This window comes from Hipposideros armiger, unplaced genomic scaffold, assembly GCF_001890085.2.
Source record: "Hipposideros armiger isolate ML-2016 unplaced genomic scaffold, ASM189008v1 scaffold_146, whole genome shotgun sequence".
Taxonomy (NCBI): Eukaryota; Metazoa; Chordata; class Mammalia; order Chiroptera; family Hipposideridae; genus Hipposideros; species Hipposideros armiger.
The window spans coordinates 2,751,230-2,768,976 of NW_017731496.1; the positions used below are offsets into that span (position 1 = coordinate 2,751,230).

The 17,747-nt window shown below is 41.2% G+C and overlaps 1 protein-coding gene across 2 annotated transcripts in view; it reads right to left on the bottom strand.

Annotated features, from left to right (window-relative positions):
- Positions 1-12,370, bottom strand: part of DAB2 (DAB adaptor protein 2) — a 50,702-nt gene extending 38,332 nt beyond the window's left edge. For both annotated transcript variants that reach the window (XM_019650758.1, XM_019650755.1), the window contains exon 1: positions 11,930-12,370. The gene's annotated coding sequence lies outside the window, so the exon portion shown is untranslated. The remainder of the gene's footprint in view (positions 1-11,929) is intronic.
- Between the last annotated feature and the right edge of the window lie 5,377 nt (positions 12,371-17,747).

Consider the following 17,747-nt stretch of genomic DNA (forward strand, 5'->3'; position numbering starts at 1 on the left):
ATGTCTTTATAGCTCCTTGTTTGAAGCAGAATATATAGCAATTTCCCATTTTATATATGTTTCTCCATATATTGAAAGACTAGAATGATCATAGCCAAGGAAACGCTGGACAAAAAGGATAGTAGCAGGGTGAGAGACAAATTTTTGCTTCTTACACATTTAGAATAGTGATATTAGGGTGATACATGCCTTTCTGTACGTTTAAAATTAAATGCCTTAGAGGTATGCTAATTTGTCAGGAATACTTAAAATGCAGGCACATCTATTGGGTTGTCGGAAAAGTCATGACGCATTTTTGCAATGAAAAATGTAGAAAAAATACGTCATGACTTTTTCGACAACCCAATATATTCTCTCTCGGTCTACAGATAGACTCGTGAAGATACCCTAGGTTCAGTCACATGCTATTGAACTCAAAAGCTAAGAGAACCTATAAAGTAAACACGTCTGAAAGCATGTAGGATGCAGCCCACAGTAAGCTCTTGACACTATCATCTTACACATCATGAATTGATACTTACCTACCCAATGTTGTTGAGAAAAGCTGCTGATATATTAAAAAATGAACAATAAGTTTTGAATAAAATGATAACTAGGGTTTGGAAAAAATCATTTATGCTAGGATTTTGAAAGCTGGTCAGGGTGTGGAGTATATTGTTGGTTTCCAGGCTGGTGTCCGTGGTCCCACTGGGGTCTGTGCAGGCGCCATGAGTTGGTAACCTAGCACAAGCATTTTAAAGAGCCTGATGTACACCACATCTTTACCCACAATACAGCTTCCCATGCAAATTAAAAAAAATACGGTTTTTGGATGTGGGCAGAAATTGTGTTAAGTCAAAATTATAACCTTAATTATCCAGTGTTGAGCCAAAGGTTTTCATCTATTTTCTCAATTTTTTATTAGTTCTTCAGTAAGCAGTTTAGCAGACACGTTTAAAAGAAGAAACAGGAGGAGAATAAGAAGTCGTCCTTGAAGGAAATATCAGGTTGAAAACTATTCACCACTATTATTATTAGCCAGGTGATTACACCACTGGGACAGAGAGATGTATGAGCTATGATGAATACTCCATTGATAGAAGTTAAACCAAGGACTTGAAAAGACCACATCATCTGGAGAATTTCAGTAACAGCTTGTCTGCTTTTCTCAGGCCCTGTGCAGATATAAACTAGAGGAACATATGGATATTACTCATTATAAATAACCTTAAAGTTAAAAAAAAGACTCAGAACTGTTTTGCTTATACTAACAGATGATAAGGAAAGCTTAAGTTTCCCATTTTGCTTACTCTGTAATAAATTACAATTAATGTTGCAGATGAGAGTAGCTTGACTCACTCCTTTACCTGGCCATCTGGTTATTGTTTATTGAACACCTACTGTGTGCCAAACACTGTACTATGCTGTATATACAGTGACAAATAGACATGGTCATTGCTTTCAGAGGCTTACAGTATAGGCAGGGGGGAGAGAACAAACAAGGAATAGTTACAACTAAGTGCTTTAGAGAAAATGTTTCTGATTAGGGTAGGAAGCGACATTGCCATTAAAAATGTCTAAAAAGAGTGAAATTAGTACTACATACTTCAAGGAATTTTATATAAATTGTTTCTTTTTTTTTTTTTAAAGATTTTTATTGGGAAATTGGGGGGATGGGAACAGTGCTGGGGAATTGGGGAAAGGGGAACAGACAAGTTGCTGTCGTTTTGTTCTTCAGTCTAGTTGTGGAGGACGTTGCTTCACTGGCCCAAGTTGGCACCATCATTGCGCTCTTCTCTGGCGAGGCAGATCAGTCGCCGGCTTCTGGACGGCCACTCACTGCGGCTGCTGGCCGCTCACGGTAGCCCATGGCAATCCACTGCCACAGGGACTGCAGCCCACGCCGTCGCCGGCGACTCATGGCAGCCCAGCTCCAGGTTGAGCTGTTGTTCAGCATCTTAGCTGTGGAGGGCAGTGTCACTGGCCCTCATATGTGGGATCCGAACCGCGGCCCTCTGGCATCCCAAGCGAGTTCTTAACCATCGCGCCACTCGGCCGGGCCTAAATTGCTTTCTTATTAATATCCATCATGGGAAGATGCAAATTTTATCATAAGGGCTTAATTGCCCTCCTCAACAGACAGTTTTAAAATTATGACATTTCCTTAAAACATGCATTAGATGGGGGATATTTACATTTAATATTTGGGAGTCTCCTATAACTATGTTGCAATCTGGGAGAATGTCTGCGAGGCAGACTCAGTTGGAGGGAAGAATCTTGTGATACACTAGGTTTTGAAGGAATACCAGTGATGTTCCCTGAAATGTTATGTTACAGTCCAGTTTGGAATCAACACTGTTTTCATAAACACCAGAAAGAAGCACTATGTTCATTGGAAATTCAGTTTTTCACACTTTAGAAGTGCAAGCAATTCAGAGATGACATGAACTTTTATATTCTAGAATCAAACATGTTCTTTGGTGCTTTCAATTGCCAAGTTTTCTAAGAGTACAATAGTATCACTTTCAGATGAGGACACACTACTGAGTCGCAGATGTAAATGAAGTGATATTATGAAAATGTAACCACCACCCCACCACCGCCCTGCCATGGGTTGGGTTATTTAAGGAGCATAGCTAGGTACAAGAGCTTTAGCAAGGGAATGTCAGGTAGCACTTGGTTACTGGGAGCCTTCATCAAGAAAATGGACTTTCTGAGCACCCCAACAAGCATTGAGAAAGCGCTCAACAAGTGTTGGCTGAGTGAGGTGTTACGAGTCCAAATCCTGAAACAGAACACTGTTACATCTATTATTTCTATTAAAGGGCTCTTGCACAGAAAAGATGAACATTTGTACGTCTACATACTATCTGGAAACAGAACTATGGAATTTATTTGCATATGGATACACCTAAAAGATCCACAACAGCATTGTCTGCAGCTTAGCCCGATGCTAACATTTTATCTTAGACTGTTCGCATGCCTATTGAAACTGGCAAACCTTTGACCCTCTGTTTTCCATAATTACCCTTTATTTTCATACCTCTCCTTTCTCCCCCCCACCAATTTTGTTTCTTAGTTCCAGAATTTATCCCCAATCTGGTCTCATCGCCACCCCAAGTTCCTGCTTTCAAACAAGCTGTACTACCTTTTACCACATATCTTGTCCCTCACAATTAGCCAATTCATATTACAGTGTTATTTTTATATTTTCTATACACATAGCATAAGTACTTTTGAATATAGTGAGAATGTTTGAAGTAAAGAATCTCTTTGTGGGATAAATTCTTCCTTCAAATTCTTAAAAGGGTCCAATGAGAATTTAAGTTATAATAGACTCGAGTTGTAACTGACCTACTTTCATGGCTGAATTTTTGTAGTCACGCCTTAGCAGGCCTCATGGCCTTCCTGATTTTGTATTAATCAGGTATCAGTGTTAAGTTGTAAGATTCACAGTAAACTTGAGATCCAAAGCCCTGGAGAAGCTGATTTCTCCCATTTTCTCTGGATGGAAACACACACACATACATACACACACACACACACACACACACACACACACACACACACATCGTGCTTTCTCATGTTGCCTCCCTAGTCTGTGACACTTGTAATATTTATTGCTTTCGCCCACTTGAATTCCTACCTGTCATTCAAAGTCCATTCAAGGTGTGTTGTCTTAGAGAAGTCTTCCCTGACCTCCCACCAGCCCTACCATTTCCCTACACTTGCCATGACCTACTGTTGTCCTCTGATTCATGGACAACTCTTCCCCCAACTCAATGAAGTTTTGAGGTCAGGGAACCATTTGTCCAACTTTTCTAGGACCCACACAGTCTGGTCATGAGCAATGCCCTTAACAACAGTAGGGTTGATACATATTTTCCATTTGCTCCTTACTGTTCAGTTAGGCAAATCTTTTCTCTACTTCGATTGCTGATTCTTCATGAAATACTGGTTTTACTTCAACTGCTAAGCAGTCTCTACTCAAACTCATCCTGCCAACATAGCCAGATTAATTTATCTGCATCATCATTTTGTTTCCCTGATTAAAAAAAAAAAGAGATCTACAACTTAGCAAATGAAGGTCTAAGTTCTTGCCCTGACATCCAAGGCTCAGGGTAATCCATCTCTCCTTTCCAAATGATGTCACCTCTTACCTCTCTGCCACCTGTACTTTCTCTTGGTCAAACTGGCCAGTCAGTATCCTTTAGATATATACCTGCATGGTTTGTGTATGTGCTTCTGCTTAGAAAACATTTTTCTTCCTATCTTACTTCCACTATTCCTTTAAAGGCCAAGTCCATTATTACACTGATGTCCTTTTTCCCCCCTCTGGACCCTACTCTGTACCACTTAATTATAACATAACTGTGTAACAGTTGAGTAGTAGTTGTTATTTTCTCGAAATTTCTCATAGGCAGCCATTGTTGACATCTGTGTGTTCACTAGCAGGTGTTAGGTAAATGTTTTCATCCAACTTTTGATTACAACCAACTTTTAGCCTTTGAGAACTCTATACCAGGGAATATATCAGAAAGTCCAAAGAAGAAGTTATCAGGCAGTTAAGCAAGCATCCATGCATCAAGATATCCTTCAGAACACAGCTTGGACATTGAATAAGATTACCATTTAAATGCAAGTATACGAGGTCAGACAATTAAGTTCACAAACTCATCCTAGAAAAGTGCTACATACCTCATTGCTGAATATCACTACAGTCACCTTTGAAGTGCTCCCTTGGGAAGCTATGCACCGACACCAGTGCCTACTCCACCCTTCCAAGCAATTTTGGAACTCTTTTTCTGGAGTGGCCATCAGAGCTGTCGTCGTATTACACTTGATGTCCTGAATGTCATCAAAATGTCTTCCTTTCAATACTTCCTTTATTTTCAGGTAAAGAAAGAAGTCATTGGGGGCCAGATAAGGTGGGTAGGGAGGGTGTTCCAATACAGTTATTTGTTTGCTGGCTCAAAACTCCCTCACAGACAGTGCCGTGTGAACTGGTGCATTGTCGTGATGCAAGAGCTATGAATTGTCGAAAAGTTCAGGTCATTTTCATCTTAACTTTTTCACGCAGCCTTTTCAGCACTTCCAAATAGTAAACTTGATTAACTGTTTGTCCACTTGGTACAAATTCATAATGAATAATCCCTCTGATAAAAAAAGTTAGCAACATCGTTGCAACAAGTTTACAAGCTTAATTGTCAGACCTTGTATGTATGTATGTTTCTGAAAAGCCTCAGATATAGTTGAGCCCTGGTTCAGGCAGAAATCAATATTAAATCTCTTTATTATCAACCAGCTATGGATGGAAGAGCCTGTTCTATCAGTTTCATATGTGTTTACTACTTCAAAAACATGGTTGCTTTTAAGATGTTTGATTTAGAGGCAAAGGTTAAAAAAAAAAGAACTCAAAAATAACAAAAAAACCCCACACCATCACCCCCATGCTGATGTAATTAATGTACAGCTGAGACTTTCCTTTAAGGACAGATATTTGAGCACCTACTCTGTGTACTAGCCTGACTTCTGATCCTCAAATCTGGAGGTCAGTTATACGTTTCCTGTTTGAATTAACATTGTGCCCCAAAGCCAGACTGGTTCAGCATTCTTCACATGACTATGCCAGCCTTCTGAGAAAGGTTCAAACACATTTGGCTTATTTGCTGCACTAAATGGTAACAAAAAGTACTTTAGCATCTGTATTACATATTACAGAAGATTAGAACAGGTCTTGGCCCCCTAATACGACACTTAAAATATGAAAAGTAAGTGAGGTCATTTGGGTGAAATGTTTAGAATGAGGAGGACAGCTGTGTCCAATATGGACACGTTTAGCGAAGCTGTTCTTTCCTTTCCAGTTACTTGTGTGTGGATTAACTCTAGGTCTCAGGAGGATTCAGTTGTCCCGCCCAGATGAGATCTAAGTGGTACATTAAGAGTTAACATGTGCGAGCCTGTGTTGACTTACAAAGTGTTGTAACATTCTCTAGCTTGACCCTTACATTTACTAGTTTCAAGGCATATGGGCAAGACGGTCTTTTAATTTTCAGCCCGAGTGTGTACATCTCTAGATTTCAGCTTACCTAAAGCTCACAAACAATGAGAGCCAGACCATTTGCTAATATCAGCTTACCTGTTACATGGAGAATTGTAGTTCTACAACACGTACATTTCTGAAGCAGCAACACTGAGCAAGTATTTTTTTTATGGCTTCTTTTTTAATTTTAATTTTGAGGCAACTCATGTTACTGATGGATAAAATAAAACTCAGATGTTGTATCTCTTGTCTTAAATGGCAAAGCTGGGTTGTGGACACAGATAGTCATTTGTAGTTCAGAGCCCAAGCTTTAAACCTCTAACCTATATTGCCTCCTCAGCCAGACTTCCAATTCTTTCCTTCTAAACCTAGAAACACCTTTGCGTTTTTCAGTCTAAGGTGTGATCTCTGCTAAGCATCAGTCTCTGATTAACACCAGTCATTCTCAGAGAGTATTTTGCATGGTGGAAGAGGTGACTAAGCATCCGGGACATTGAGAAGCAGGTCTAAGGAATGGCAGGTCTAGATTCTACATTCTTTGCTTCACATGATGTAGACTTTCTTCTAGATTTCTACACACTGGGAGTTAGTTCTTTCATTGCCAACCTAGCAAATACTTCACATGATAGGTATTTACTAAATATTTAGATGAACACCAAGATCCAAATCATAAAGATTCATGCTTGAATTCTGGCTCTACTGCTTAATGATATGACCTTGGGCAAGTTGATATCTACTGATCAGACTGGAGTTAAGAAATGAAGATCTCTTTCCTATCTTAAGTCATTTAAAGTGAAAGTCAAATGGGAGAATTGGAACATGACTTCATAAACCATAAAGCTCTATAAAAACTAAGTGCATTAGATTCATTTACCATTCTGGAGAGGCCTTCATCTGCACTCTGGGCATGGCATGAAAAACAAAATAAAAAGTTTTATAGGTTAGAGAAAACCATCTGGTTCAAGGGCAATGATCTAGTTTACTGGAATCTTTTTTAAAAGAAGTAACTGGGACAGTCTCCTAATAAATGGAGATTAATTATGCTCTTTAAAAACCCTAAAGGAGGGGAAAGGATTTGGAAGCAAGGTGATAATATAAAACTAAGGATCATATCGGTTTTTCCTAGGATCAAGAAAGCAAGACTTGAGATAGTAAAAAAAATACCAAGCTCTGTGCATTTAATCTTTCTGCATCCCAAGATTCAATTAAACTAATCTATATTTAAATGCTTTGCTTATTATTTCCATGACTGTATGAATTCAGATACCTTGTTATGCTTTGCACTGAAAACTGAATTATGAAAGTTACTCTTAGATCATGTGTTGGGCTTGTTGAAATACAGCTGGATGGACCCAACTGCTAGAGTTTGGCTCAGTATTTCTGGGATGGGAACCAAGAATTTGCATTTTTAACAAGTTCCCAAGTGATGCTGATGTAGCTAGTCTGGGGACCACACTCAGAGAACATCTATCTTAGATGAGTTCTCTCTAGCTGTGAAATACACTGCACACTAAGTGTCCAATCTTGAAAGACTGAATGAACTTGATTGTTAAATGAGAATTTATGGCAGTTCATCTGTCACATAAAGAGCTAAGTCTGTTTCAGAATAATACTTTGCATCATATTGCTAGGGAGAAATAGGGCAGCCTTTTTTATCCAAAGAAAACCTTAAACCACATACCCCTCACCAAAACTTCTTTCAGGTTGGACAGTGTTTCAAACCCAGATTTTCTAGGACTGTTACTTTCTAAGCTACTTGCTCCCTTTACTCCTCAGTTATCTAAAAATCTACATGACAATCCACGCATTCTGCCTCCTGGTAACTTCCTGACATCCGAATGCTCACTCAGCTGGCCCCATTCACTCAGAATTCTTACTAGTTTAAGGCAGTTAAAGGTTATTTGCCCTAAGTTATAAGTTATGGCAGCAGAGAAATATTGCCAGGCTGCTTCTATTATTGAGGCAATAGCTTTTATGTTCCTGAAAGTTGATAAGGCTTAATGTTTTGCTATCTTGATGATGTAAGGTGTAGTAAGGAGTTAGACAATTAAGTATTAGGGTTCAAATAAGTTTAGAAGATGCAGAAAAGGATGAGGTGGGTAGCAAGGAGATTCTACCTCACTTCATTAAAAATTAACTTCCATTTTTAGACCAGGAAGCAATTTGTTCAGATATTGCTGACCCTGAGTGGCAGGCTTCCTTTCAGGGTAGAAGAAAGATTTGGGAAGAGGAATAGCCATGGCAACCTGCCCAGCTTTGTGGGTAATGATAGTATGGGGCCTCATGCACTTATTTCTTGCCTAGTCACTCAGTTTAGCGCGGATGGTCCCTCCCTTCCCACTTCCTACTCCTATAATGCTGACTTCAGGGGCAAGGACAGCCCCCTCTCTGTAGGGCGTCTGAAAGTGGGGTGGGGAAGGCTTCAATGAGACCAGAGGAGGTCAGCTTGACTAAACCCAACTGCAGGCTTCCAGGCAGAGAACACAGAGTAACTCCCTGTCTGTTCTAGTGGAGCACAGCAAACACGCTGGCTTTGTTAATATTAAGTGCTTGAATGATTAATGTTTTTCAGGTAGAAAAGCGATGTCCCATTTTGATAAATAAATTCTCCATTCTACCTTCAGTTCTCACAGAGACACAGAATTCAGTCGTCCAGGGGGTAAAACCAAAACAAAACAGTAATTTCTAAGTCAGACAGAATAGAGTATTTTAAGCATGTTAGATTAACAGCCTTCCCAACAAACCTGGGGGTAGGCACAATGATTTTCTTCAGCTAAGAAAACTTAAGTCCAGAGAGGTAATGTAATTTGCCCAAGGTCAGGCAAGCAGCAGTGGTGTAGCTGGGGTTTGAACGGAGGCAATGGGGCTCCAGAACCCACGCCCTCAACCACTACCTGGTTGGGTGAGGTGAGCAGAGGAAATTGGAAGGAGCTAGTCCTTTGTGCCCACACTCAGCATCATTTGTTGCCCTCATCAGAAATTAGCATGATTTTGGAAGGAGTCTTGATGGTTTGTTTTCTTTCCTTCTGATTTGCACAATTAACCCAGGCAGGATACCTTACCATGAGCTAGATTTCCCTTCCACACACCTATTGGATGCCACAGCTTTTTCATCTTAATGTGCTTCTGGCCTTCCTCTGTGCAATTCAGTGGCACAGCTTCAACTTCAGAATTACACAGCAGCGCCAGAGAGTTTTCAAATACCACATCCTGTTACTCAGGTGCTTCATGTTGCCAGTCTAGTTCTCATTCTGGTTCTGTGTGGAGGGCAGAACAACCTTATGTGTTGGGTCAGTTCCTGAAACCTCCCTACCCCATCCGCGTTCAAGCCTTTCCGCCTAGGGAGAGCTCAGTCCGCAGCAGCCTTCTCAAGTATTTCAGCATCTTAGCTATGTCTTTAAGAAAAGCATTTATTAAATCCTCAAGTCAGGAGAGACCGGGAAGGAGACACACATGCAGCCTTCACAACTATCCAGGTAAAAAATATTGTGGCTAGCAAGCTGGGGCTTACAGACCTACAAGGGCAGAATTAGAAACGAAGCAGCTGTTCATACTCGCTGGACCACCAAGAGCCCACATTTCCACAAAGCCACCTGCCGGCCAGAATCCTCTTTAATCTTCAGGTAAGTGAAGCCCAGCTGAGCAGGCCAATAAATAGCACCCCTAAACAGCTAGCTGGTCAGCAACTTCCAGAGGCCCCTGTACCACCTTCATGCCAACAAGTGTCTTAAAAGCAATTCCCTTCAACCCAAACAAGGTGGCTGAAACCCATTCAGCCTTTTGAGCAAGGCAACAAATAAGCTTCATGCATAAGAATATAGACTTTTAGTTGCATCAAAGGCTATAAAACGTCTTAAGGGGAACGGCAGACTCTGGAGACTGTCTTTAACACATTACACAAGCCTTTTTAACAAGTGTCGTGGCTTCCTGCCCTCTCTTATCGCCTCAGGTGAAGATCCAGTGTGCCCAAGATCACAAGACCGGCAGCTTCGTATGTGCCATAGCTCAAAGTTAGAAGACGTTCCCCTGCCATCTACTTGTTCTGGTCATACATTAAAATGTAGGAGGGCATAGCTTAAGAAACATTGATTTTTAGGGCAGTTGTTTAGGTAAGAAGGGTCAGAGGTGGGAGTGGGAAGGGACGGGGGAAGTTAAGTTATTCACCAAAACAGGAAAAAGAATCCGGTCTTGCCTTAGGAGGAAGCTGATTAGGAATTCAGAAGAAGTCATCTGTCCCAGAAATACACATTGGAAAAGTCTACCAGGTCTCCTTTGTGCTTCCTCTCCACCTTGCACACTCCATGTCAGATTGTGCAGCATCGCTGACTGCCACGTGCCCAGCTCTTCATGAAAAAATGAAGGAGAGCTCAATGCCCAATATTCCCGAATTCTCAAGACAATAAACTTTCTTACAGTGTCATTGAGAGTTCATTCCTGTCAGTGAGGGAGAGACAGAACTTCGGGTGGGCCAAGGAAGGGCAGCATAATCAAGGTCTGGCTGCTGGTGTAAGACACGAGCATGGAGATGTCACAGAGCATGGAGACAAGCCATTTGGTAGCTGCTGTGCTCCCCCAGTCTCAGCCAGTTCCTCCCTCCCCAACAGCCAGTAGATGCTCCTGTGTGGGGAGCCAACCTTAGGCCTGTAAGGAAGGTCAATTACATATTCCATCAAAGCCATTCCAAGAGCCTTATCAGATGTTTGAAGGCATTTTTTTTTTGTAGCTGCCTTCTTTCCTCAGCCATTCTGTCTGCTTGAGTTACTTCTGTCTTACCTCCTTCTCCCCCACTCCCCTGCTTTGACTGATTAAGGCCAGAAATTTTTTCATTAAGTCACTTTATAGTGCAATAACAACATTTACTATTCATGAAGTCGCCCCTCCATAATTTTTAAGTCTTTCCATGTGTCTGGAAGCTTATTTCTGCTCTGCTCATTTTACAGTCTCTCTTCCTTCCAAACACAAACTAAAAAGAAAGAGGAAAAGGTGGGGGAAGGCTGGGGTGGAGATAACATCCAGATTTTTTAAGTGTTTTTAATCCAGTTAAATTTCCCTTTGGACTCAAACAGCTCCCTGCTGAAACTGATTGCGGACCTGAATTCCAGACTAAGAATTAAGTCAAGAGGAAAGGATGGCAGAAACAAATAACAGTCAGCTCTATGCTCCGAAAACCGCTATGTTGACTGGGGCTCCATGGTTTTAACCCATTCATTTTTTTCCCCTTTTCTCGAATTCTTACTTAATCTTTTCAGCCAGCTTACAGCAAGCAGGCAAACACCATTTAACTGCCCTGGGCTTCCATGGATTTAAAACAAGTTGGTTCAGTCTCTTGAGCAGATACTTTCTTAATGCGGGTGTAAGACAAAGTTCACATTTTAATGCCATACGTTGTCAGTCACCAGGAAAAAGCTTCTGGGGGCTCATACCAGGTCCCCAGCCTTTGTCACGGGGCAAAAATAAACACCCTTGGAGGAGTTAATGAGGCGGTCAGCAGCCACACTAGAGTCCTACCAGGGCCGCCTGCAGAGCTTTTAAACACACACACACACACACACACACACACACACACACAACACACACACACACACACACACACACACACACACACACACACACACACACACACACACGGGAGGCGCTTGTGAAATGTCACAAGCTGGACATCTGGAGTCCGACCCCAAAGGTAAATGCATTCCATGGGAACATTCCTCGGATGTCAGGCCACACAACCGCTGGTTTCCCCAAGAACACTCTCTCATTTCTAAGATTTCTCCCAACAGTCCCAAGTCTACACCCCAAGGGGGAAACAAGCAAAGGAGGGAAGAAGGTAGCAAAAAAAAAAAAAAAAAAAAAAAAAAAAAGAAAAAAGAAAAAAATGGAGCCAAAAGGAAGGATTTGAAAGCTACTCACAGGCTAGCTAGCGCCTCTGCGAAGCGAGCATGACTTGCCCGCGCCGAGCCTCCAGGCTGCCGCGCAGCCGACACGGCGGCCGCGCTTAAATAGCTGCCGGCCCGGGAGCCTCAGCCCCGCGGCCACTCCCGGCGAGATATGGTTCTAATCAGATGCTGGCAGCTGAGGACTCCCCAGGAATGCGCCGGGATGTTTTTGCTGCCTGGGCTCGGTAACTCCCCCTCAACGTGTCTGCTGAGTCTTCCAAACTTAACTGTTTATTAACTCGAATTGCAGCCACGCAGAGGACCCGGCTGCCCTGGGCTCGCGAGCCCCGCCAGCGGGGGGCGATCGCAGGGAGTCCAGCGAAGGGGAGGAGAAGGAGGAAGGGCGCAGTCAAAACCCCAGACTTGCTGGGGCTGGGGCAGGGGCCACGGGACAGGGGAGGGTGCAAATAAGGACAGGAAAGGGAAACTCTGCAGGGAAGGGGTGGGACCCCGGCCTTCATCTCACAAATTTCTTCCTGGATTGCCACTTGGAGTGATGTGGCACACGAAGTCATCCTAACCCGTTGGGGCTGTTTGAACAAAGGGCTGCCTTTACTCCTGACTTTCCTGGCAAGAGGCAGTGGATCCTAACTCAGATCCGCTGCGGCTACAGTTGAACGTGTGATTGCCTCCTTTAAAGGAATTAGTGTTTTTTTTCACTACAGATATGGGTGCACTTAAATCGGTGGGAAATGTGTGTGTGTGTGTGTGTGTGTGTGTGTGTGTGTGTGTAAAGCGTACTGTATTTATGTGTGAAATAGAACCCTGTATACCCAGATATAAAACCAATAGTCTCTATGAAATCTATATAAACAAAAATGTTCACGTCTATATAACATATCTAAATAAGCTATGTATCGGATATAAACAAAGATTATATACTGGATTCCCTCACAGGGTGTACATCGATTTGTAGACACATAACATGACTTTCTCTGCACTGACTTCCATAGTGTTTCTAATACCTCTGTGAAAACTGAAAAATGAGAAATAAAATATTTGAAAATATTGACATATAGTGCTTAGCAGCAGAAAGCGCTCCGTAGTGTACCGTAGAGAACCTGAATAAGGTAGGAATTCATTTTCTTTACATTTAAAAATCATGAACAACAGTACATCCTCAGAAGCCCTGCTGCTTTTTAAGAATGATGGAATTATTCCTGCGAAGAACATGCCCCCTCCCCTTTCTTTTAAGCTGGAGACAGTGTGTACTACATGTGAAAATGCCAAATTGTGAGTTGGATGGGAAGGGGTTATTGATTTTATTGAGTAAGCAACATACAGTGGATTTGCATTTTACCTCGGGAAACTGGGGGTTCAGATTGGGCTCATGGGACACCAAGGATGTATTTTGTGGTCCAAGCCTAGCCCTGACTGCAAAGCCACTGTGCAATTTGGGGCAGCTCAATGTGAGTGGCAGCCCTTGCTCTCAAGTAGGTCAGGCTTGGAACAGCCAGGGAGCCAAGGGTGTAGAGCAGCCCAGCTCAGTGACAAGGAGAATGCCACCTCTCCCAGACTCTACTATTTCTGCCATCTGTCTCAATCCCTTCACACCTGCAGGGGTGGGGAGGGTGGTGCTGACAGTTTTCAATATTCTTCTGAGGTAATTTGCTATTATTAAAAAGAAAATGACTTCGTGTGAATGACAAGAAGTATATAAACTTTAGTCTTAGGGTAGGTAGTATTTATAACACTTATGCAGAGAACTTTAATTCTTAGAGGAGATAGTGCTTTACTTCTGAGAGCCAGAGTCCAGAGGGATGGTTTCACTTGCAAAGGCTAAGTAGCTGGAGAAATGACAGCTGACTTCAGGCAAATAGAGGCTTAGACAATTCAACAAAACAAACAAAACAAAACAAGTCTTTATTAATCTCCATATGTAATACTTTCTTAACTCAGAAGTGACTACCCAAACCTCATTTTTGAGTAAAAAAAACTCTTACAGAGAAATGTTAACTTATGTTTGCTCTACCCCACCAAATGGAAGGGATTTGTCTAAGAAGCCAGAGGAAGAAAATGATTTCATCTGCAATGAGCTGCAGTTTCAAGAGAAGTCTTTGATGAAAACAGTTCATTTATGAGCAGCAGCCTCACACATACAGCTGAAAACGGACAGCTCTGTCATTTTACACAGAAATCTTAAGAGTCGACAGTGGAGAACACTATTTGAAGTGTATTTTTATATTTCTAAGGCGCTGATTTTGCTTCTGGCAGTAATTCAATGTCCTGCTCATATGAGGGAAAAAAATGACAATCAATTTAACCCTTCTTATTCCTGGTGGAATATAGTCTCCTGTCCCATCGAAGGTGTTCGCTCGTCTGTAGGTCTAAAATGAACATCCAGGCAGCTGGACAGTCACACCCAAACCCACCTAGCTGGTAACCCTGCTTAAACTATGTTTTTTTTCTTATCACAACTGAAGTAAATGTTCAGAAAATTAAGATGAAGAAAATTCAGTGCAATGTTTGAAAAAAAAAAAAAGATCTTTGCATGACTTTTCCTCTTGCACAAAAACTGCCTGCAAGGGAGAAGGAAAAAAATAAAACTGACGACTGCATTCCCAGCCTAGGAAAGGGGTAGTTAATCCCGTGATGGCTTGCTGAAGAATGCATGGTTTATTATTAAAGTAATCTCTTAAGATTTTCCTGGAATGTGCTTCCACAGCAACTCTGCCTGTGCAAGCTATCCTATGTGTGTGTCTTTTCTTCCATAATTAAGCTGGGTTTTTCTCTCTCCAGCTCACAGACCTACTGCTTCCTTTGTCCCCTTCCCTACTGCTCTTGTCTCCCTTAAACATCCCATTTTGAATCCTGCCATGTTCCATGAAACTGTAAATGGCACTTTGGACTTGGCCATAGGTAAACTGTCCACCTTGATGCCTTGTTGGCCACTTCTCGGTGTTCAAATCAAAACAAGGCCTGGTTGAAGTCTGTGGATCTAGCAAGGTCACATCTTTTGTTTTTTCTCCTCAGTGTCATAAAAAAAAAAATGAAGAGAATAGCTATTGTTCCCAGAAAATGTTCTTTGACCTTGACTAGTCCTGCATATTTATAGATGCAGAAAAACTGGCCCTATCAGATTTGGCTGTTGGCAAGGCAGGATAAATATTGGAGGCTTTTTCCTATCTATCTATCTACCTTCCTAACCACCTATCATCTACACTATTAGGAGTGTAGCCTCATTGCAAGTAGCCTGTTTTTGTTTTGTTTTGTAGGTTGCTTTTGTTTGTTTTCTTGATTATACCTGTATAACACCTCAGAACTCAATACTTACAATTTGCTTGTGATATGCAATATTAGTAAAACTCAAATGGTACTTGAAAAGTTGGATGTTGTAAAGAACATTTAAAAATTCAATATGATAAATTTACATAACCAGACACATTGTACTACCAACATAAATTTTTATAATGAGAAGTTTTAATGATGAAAGAGTGCTCATATGAATTAATGGGTAAAATTTTATTTGAAAAGCATTATTAAAAATAAAAATGCATATACCATAATCTGCAAAATACTAATACTAATTATTATTGAAGCAAACACTTATGTAGTTCTCTATCCTATGTATAAGAGTTTATCCTCTAGAAATAAACATATACATAAAATACATAAGATGTTAATTGCTGCATTGTCCGAAGTAGCAGGAACCTGGGAAAAAATAATGTTTGTCAATAGGAGAATGATGAATGTTATAATTCATGTATACCATGGAATCAAATGCAATCATTTTAAAAGAATAAATTGGAGTTAAACCTTATAATGTGAAAAGACTTTAATTAGGTATTGTTGAGTGAGAAAAGCAAGATACAGAAAAAAAAGTAAAATGTGCTTCTATTTTAGTAATACAAAACGCAATACGTATCCATATAGGTTTGAGTATGTGTTTATGTATGTGTGTGTATGCATGATTATAAGGGAGACTAGAGACTGCATTGCAACATAGATTACTGGGGACCTGATGGAGATCAGAGCAAATAAGGGAGAGAGAGGGGGTAACAGCTGTACAAAAAGGGAAAAGAAAGTAAAACAGCCTATATGCAGATATAAAGATAGATCACATTTATATATCTAAGTGAAATGATATATACACAGGTTTGCATCATTTTTTTAAATGCACCAAATGATTTTAAGATAAGGAAAGCGGAGAGTTGTAAAAGAAATCCCACAAAATAGCTTTCATTGAGGTGTTTTTCTCAAAGTCTTTCAAAAGTGACTAGTCGTCAATGTTCTCATGAACGAATTCAGCTTCTAGGGCTGCAGTTCTCAAACTTGAATCTTCACAACGGAAATCCTGGGAGCTTGGCACAAGGATAAATTTGGGGGCCCAGCCGCAGAGACCCAGACTAGAAAGGTGTGTTGGTGGGTTTTGGAGCCGGGGGAGGGAGTGAAGGGCCTGGGAACCTGTGCATTTAACCAGCACTCCTGGGGGAGGCAGATGCTATAGTCCTGGGGACCACACTTTAAGAAACACTGTTTCTCTTGAGGTTGAGAGGACACTCATTTTGTTCTTCTCTGAGAGATGAGAACTGTGGAGAGGGAGAATCACAGTTCAAGAGGGAGGAGGCAGGTGCCACTGGCTTTTCGACACTGGCCTTTCTCTCTCCCTTTGGATTTTCTGCAGCCTCAGTGTCCTGGCTCTGGTGGTAACTTCTCTCCCTGTCCCCTCCACTGTTAAGACTTGTTTTCAGAGAAAGATCTGATATCAGCCATTTACATTGACCTATACCCAGATATTTGCATTTCCCATATTGTCCCTTACTGTGGAATGAAAGGCATTGCTCATTGTTAAAGGGATCTCTGGCATCGGTAAGAACAGGCAGAGATTGCTTTTCTGATTTTTGAGCAAGTGGAGGCAATTGTCAACTCCACCCTGCACCCGGCCTAAGGATGCCTAGATAGAGATAAGATTATAGGACTTCCAACTCCTGGGATGCTACTATCCCTGAAGTTGCACTACATATTGGCTTCAAAGGGGCCATTTGAAAATTAAAACTGTATATCATGTACATGATTGCATTTATGATATAGCAAAGAAAAGTGGGATTTAGTATTAGATCCAGGTTAAAGTCCTGGCTCCACTCTTACTAACTGCAAGATTTAGTGCAAGCCACCTAACTTCTCAAGGACTCAATTTCCTTATCTCTAAAATGGGCAGTCCCTGTCTTCCCTTCCCATTTAGACTTTTGTTAGGAAGCAAAGAAAGCCATATTCATAAGAGGACTTTGGAAAGTTTGAGACTATATACGTACTATAAATTAGGTAAAAATTATGCAAAAACTTCATTATGACTAGAAAGATGTCCCAAAATATTTCCACCACCAATCTCAGAAACACCATCATTAGTAAATTGTGTGTTTAGAAAACTATGCTGCTCTGTCTGGAATGAACTTTCCTTAGGCTGAGCCCTTATGTGGGATAATACCAGATCCTGGTTTTGTAACAAATTAGTGAGGTTTACTTTAATGGATCAATTTCATCCTGTCAAAGAGAGATGAGTGAATGAATTTCTGATGAAATGGGAAGATTAAAGGTTGGGAGGGGCAGAAAATGAGAAAATGGGCACTGAAGACCAACCTCTTTTACTTTGAAGATCTGCTGCTACTGCTGAGAAAGGTGCCTCGCCATCCAGGGCCACTCAAATCAATCCAAAAATTTCCCACTCCACTCCAGCTACGGCCACGTGCTGTGCTGGTGTTCCTGGGTTGGCTTAATAGCCTCAGTTCTCAAATGGAACAGACACTTGTAAATGAAGAAGGAATACTATTTGCTATACTCATTTAATGCTTAGG